This window comes from Cryptomeria japonica, chromosome 8 (assembly GCF_030272615.1).
Source record: "Cryptomeria japonica chromosome 8, Sugi_1.0, whole genome shotgun sequence".
Lineage (NCBI taxonomy): Eukaryota > Viridiplantae > Streptophyta > Pinopsida > Cupressales > Cupressaceae > Cryptomeria > Cryptomeria japonica.
In genome coordinates, this window is record NC_081412.1 from 71,626,423 (window position 1) to 71,632,572 (window position 6,150).

Consider the following 6,150-nt stretch of genomic DNA (forward strand, 5'->3'; position numbering starts at 1 on the left):
AGGACTTAATTCTAAGGCTTCGTCTAACGGGAATAGTGTAAGTAGGGCTTATTGTTGTAAGACTCATGCACTAAAGAGAGAAGATTTTGAATTTTAGAGGTAGCAAATTTCAATAAAATTAGCCAATCTCCTAGATTTAAGCTGTTAAATGCAATCAGGACAATCTCCCAAAATTTCGAAAAAAATGTCCGGGACCGTGGTGAACGGAGTGCACACGGTCCTTGCAACTTTTTTTGAAATTTTCAGGGATGAAAGTTATGATGATTTTAAAGCTAATCTGAAAAAATTGAGTGATTTTACGATCTGTAGATAGGCCAAATTAAAGTTGCAATCTCCAAATTGAACCCTACCAAGATTGTTGAAAAATGTAAAATTTGAATTTTGAAAAAGAGGGGGAAACTGAAATTCTGAATTTTATGATTTTAGAGAGAATACCAAAAGCAATGCAGGCTTTGAAAATTAAAAGTTGACTCGATTTCATGCAAAATTCAAATTTGAAAGTGGAAATCAAGGTTGTTGCAATTAAACACTTAATTTCGAAAGTCACAAATTGCAAAAATTTGAATAAAACACTGAAATTTCGAATGAATGCTAACACACTTTTCAGATTTAGGACTGTAAGAAACACAATTTTGACACAAATTTCAATTTCAACAATTTTTGAATGATTAGAAGCCTCAATCCAAGTAATCGCTAGACCAACTTTGATTTTAATTTTGAAGGTGTTATAATTGATGAAATCAGCCAAAATTTTGGATTTTAGCAGAAAAATACAGTAAGGTCTAACTCCCAAAATTTCGGAAAAAATGTCGGGGACGATGGCGCCCGGGGTGCACACGGTCCTCGCAACTTTTTTCCAAATTTTCAGGGATGAAAGATATTGTGATTTTATTGCGGAATCCAAAGTTACAGCCGATTTGGAGGTGTTTTGATTAGTGAAATTATCAGTCAAAGGTTGAATCAAGAAGGTCTTAAAAATTACGGTTTTGACATTTAACCACTTAATTTTCAGAATTAAAGCACAAATATGATTTGACAATTTGCAATAGAAGGGTAGATCTGAAACAAGCATTAACAATTAAACATTTCACAAGTTTAATTACTTAAAAGAAAATTTTAGGGTTTTTTATGCAATCAACCTCTAAAATTTGCAAAAGATCAAACATGGAAATATAATTAGGAAAGAAAAATTTTCAGATCTAACCATGAATAATCAGAATGAGGATGTTCACGTCAGGTTCACCAAAATGTAAAGCGGAAAAATCGAACCCTAGTTGTTCTCCCCTCCCCAACTCCAAGGAGAGAGAAGGGGGAGTCACTAGGGTTGATGGTTTTCACTTAGGAGAGACTTTACATTCAAAAGAGGGGTTGAAACCCACAAGATCCAATGCCCCGCAATGCAAGATTGGATTCTAAATGAGTTTCAAGGGTTAGGACATCAAGGATACCCTCTTTTTGTAAAGAAATGTGGATAGAAAGATTGAACTAGGAATGCATGTAAAGTAGGAAAGATTCGCTTATAAACAGAGATAGGGATATGGGATGAAGCTGTGGACCTGGAATTAGCAGAAAAATGTCGAGACGGTGCTGTTCTGCAAATTTGAGCGAAAGTTGACGGCACGATGGCGCCCGACGTGCACATGGTCCTCCGAAAAATCCGCAAAACGAAGGGGGATTTGTTCGTCTCTGCACAAGGATTCCAGATCTTCAATTACAGCCGCGTACCTGCAACCTACACACAAAAAAGAGAGGACGATTGGGGGGGTAGGGATGAGGGGTTTGCCTTTAGGTCAAACCCCGGTTTTGGAATTAACCAAGAAATGAGAATGCTGTAAATGTAAATGTTTGTAATGTAAACAAGTACTGATACCTTGAAGGTGTAATGTATGTAGTATGTTGTATGTTGTATGTGATCTCCTCTTCAATGGTTGAATCCTTGTCTTGAATGCAACACTTAGCCTTGAATGGAGACTTAGAATGCTCAATTGCTTGAAGGAATGCTTGAATGCTTGAATATCGTTTCCGCCTTTTTTCCATCTTTTTCAAAATGAGAGAGGAAATGCAGTTTTTATACTTGTCAATTAGGGTTGAAAGACTGATTTTCCCGACCTTAGGCCGACCAGGAAATATTATTTTCCAATTTGCAAACTTAAAGACCCGAAGCCCCATAAGAGACCGGGCCCAAAATAGGGCCAGGGACCAGGGCGCTGGGCGCCATGGTCCTGGGGGACCAGGGCGCTGGGCGCCCTAGTCCTGAAGGACCAGGGCGCTGGGCGCCCTAGTCCTGAAGGACCAAGGTGTTGGGCGCCATGGTCCCACCTCTAGGGACAATGGGGTGCAAGGAGGATCAGGCCAGGGTGCTGAAAAATGCAGTTTTTGATGTCATGAACAAGTTTCGGGGTCTCCATTCAGGTTCCGTGTTGCACCGCCATTGTGAAGACCGAAATGCGGTCGAAATTGCAAGTGTCGCAATTTTAGGACGCTATAGTTCTATCTCTAGAAATTATGTCCAGTACTCTTTTATTGAATTTTTAAATCCTTCAAAGTTTAAATGTTCATGAGGAAACTCTAAAATTTTAATAAAATACATAAATGAAAACGAATTTTGTTTTTGTCAGAATACTTTTGAAAATCACATCACCTCAGTAATTGAACTGTAACAATAAGATTGCATACAAAGTGTAGGTTTTCTATGAAACATGTTAAAAGGGTTAAACTATTTCAATTAATACAAACATTAGAACTATTAAACAACAATAGCTTGTTTGTAATCAAGATTTTGGACTATACCCACATTTTACACCTTTTCATACAGTTACAAAGAACATAGAAAACATGTACGTGGAACTACAGATTCCAACATATGTAAAAATACAACAATCTAAATAATAATGGGAAGCATGTGGAGAATGGTTAAGACATGCATAAATAAAAGGAAAACAAAAATCTCTCAATGTGTATCACAAACAAATCAAGGAAAAAAGCTTTTAGGCAGGGGACCGATATGATCATAAAAATTTCAAAACTTCCAAAGTATAGAGCATTTGAGATTTTACAGAGAATGCGCTTATTCAGCTTTATTCATGATGAGGCATATTCACAACTTTTGTAGTCGCACCATGGTGTTGTTCGTGTTGGCTCTATTGGACCCTGCAATTAAGATTCAATATACCTACATTATTCAATAAGATTAACTATGCAACATAATGAAATATTGAAAAGTGTGTTATCTTATTGAGCTTCGCTTTGTTTTGAGAATAGTTTAATATTCTCTACTTAACAGGGCCAACCACGTGAAGGTGGAAGCTCATTTGGCCCCTCCACCCCCCCCCTAACATCACTCTAAATTCCCCGTTAACATCTAACATTCATTCACTCTTTCATTCATTCTTTCATCCATTATTAAAATCTAACATTCATTCATTATCACATAACGTTCATTAACACATAAAATTCATTAACTTTCATTAACATGCAACATTCATTAATAATCATCAACACATATCATTCATGAACATTCATTAGCACATATTTACATTCATTAACACATAAAAATCAATCATTATCAAATAAGGTAGATTACAATCATTTCTTTCTTTGTTTTTTTTTTGAAGCTATGTATAGTCTAAGTGGAGCATCATCTTCTTCATCATTTCCCCATCTTCAGATGTTCTACCCTCTTTTCATACTCTTGATGTATGCCTAGTCCTATACAAAGGACGAGGATGCTGAACCAAAGGGGGGTCCTCTGCAATAACAAAGAATTGGGTTAAATTCAAAACATTTTTTTATTATTGTTACAAGTATTTCATTAATTTAAAGAACACAACCATTACACTCTTTACTTGATGGGGCCACATCATCTTCCACATCATTTTGTCTTACCTCAACCTCAACATGTTGAACACCCTCTAGATCCTCTGGAGTTGAAATACGAAATGTTACATTAATCAATAAACCAATTGCAATTAAATTTGTTTAAAGGAATAACAGTGGTCCTCTTTACCTAATTGGGGAACATCATGTTCCTGATGTTGTCTACCCAAATCATGCTCCACTTGGTCACCACTGACTACATGCTCTAAACTATTAACCATAAAGGTTATATTAATTACTACACTAATTTTCAATTTAAGATGTTTAATTGTATTAATAATTACATAAAAAAATTTGAATAGCAAATGAATACCTCCACTACTAGGATGCACATCCGGACCTTCATGTACAGGTTCTATTCCACGATTATCATGCTGCATTCCAATGTCACGCACAGTGTTATCATTGCTTGCTTATTTTTAAAAAAAATAGTCACTTTATGTTGAAACTTAACATCAAATAGATTATTGGTTAAGTATTCAATTTGAAATAATTTTCATTTAGCTTATTTACCATTGTGACAGATGCATCAGAATCTCATGTTTGCCCACTCAATTCTCATAGCCATTTAGCCATGGCTATATAGCCTTGCTGGTAGCTAATTCTCTTGTCATCTTCTATGGGTGCTCTATTGAATTCAGAGACCTGCATTTTTTCTTAGTATTGTGAATTTTGCTTGTATTGTTTGATAAAAAAAAATTGTTTACAATTTATAAATATTTTGATGTGATACTTAATTTACTGATTCTTACAATTCGTGCGGCAAGTTTCATGTAACCACCAGAGCCGAGTTTGTGTTGCCCATGCTTTTTTTGTCTTGCCTTGGTTGCCTTTGACATGTCACTCAATCTATGAAAATTTTGAAATATGTTAGATTATATAAATATAATGAATAATTAGTACATATTCACATTCTTAATAGTATCACATACCTTCTTCTAGCGTCTAGTGGTGTATTTCCTTTTTTCCTTTCAATTCTCTCCTTTGCATCCAAAATCAGGTCCTTCCACTCCCTCTCTGGAATCATGGGGGGACGCTCATACTTTACATTCTTCTCTAAATGTGTCTTGTATTGGTCCCTCACATACTTTAGATATGTGCCAACTTTTTCCAGGAGCTTAGTCTTGTCGAATGTGTCATTTCCAAACAACCCTACCATATGGTTTGTGAGTTCATCTTTTAACTTTTTTTCTTGGTCATTCCACCTTTAAAGCAAAAACAAACCTGTTAGATTTAGAAAGAAACTGAAGCTACCTTTGATATAGTTCAAGAAATGGATAAAAGGAAAACTATTCTAGCAATGATATGAAATCAAAATAGTGGATAAGGGTTAGTTCACGTATGATGTTCCACCTTTTACGTATGGTGGGCCCAAATATCTACAATGTCATGTCATTAAGATTTTTATAAAAAATATCATTTCTTGCCAAAAAAACATGGGATCATTAGTCCAAAATGAGTGATCAGTAAGTAAATTACAATTAGACTATATATAATAATAATTTTAAAGTACCTAGAACCTTCTGTATCTTCAAGGGAATCAATTCTTCATCGCTCACCACCAATGTGGCCTACAACATTCCCGTACTAGCAATATGGGAAGATCCAGGAAATGATGGTATGTTATCACCACTAGTCGCCTCTGGCGCATCCTCATGTGCATCTTCTGCCATAGCAAATGAATCCACTATGAAATGCCTCCAAGAAAGAACACTTCAAGGGTAATAAACACATAACGAAAGAGAGAGAAAAAGAGGGATCTACCACCAGTGGGTGGGTCAACACGAGCCAGTGCAATAGATGATGTCTACAAGCTACGTGTTGCGGAAATTGCAGTCAGCAATACAGTTGGGGTCGACCTTGGACCCATGTCAGCACCTGAAGAGTAATACATTAAATATATAAAACATTAAAAAGGCAAGTTCACAAGTCCAAAGGAGTGGTTTTAATATATAGAACATGGTCATCACCTGAACTACCTGCAATACCCTAATCATTGCCACTGGGATGATGAGGCCTTATAAATTTCTGTTAAAAAAACACATACATATTTTACTTAATGACATAAAAGAGAAAAAAATATAAACCATTATTGAACTTTTGTTATGATTAAAGCTTTCATTACTACTTACTTGCAAGTTTTCCACTGTCCACAACAATAGTTGCACCCTCTCTATTATCTCATCAGTCTGAGGGCTTATGGTTGCCAAATCAACAATCTCTTGGCTAATTTTCTAATATTCTTTTGTACCAATTGTATAGGGTTTGCGCTAA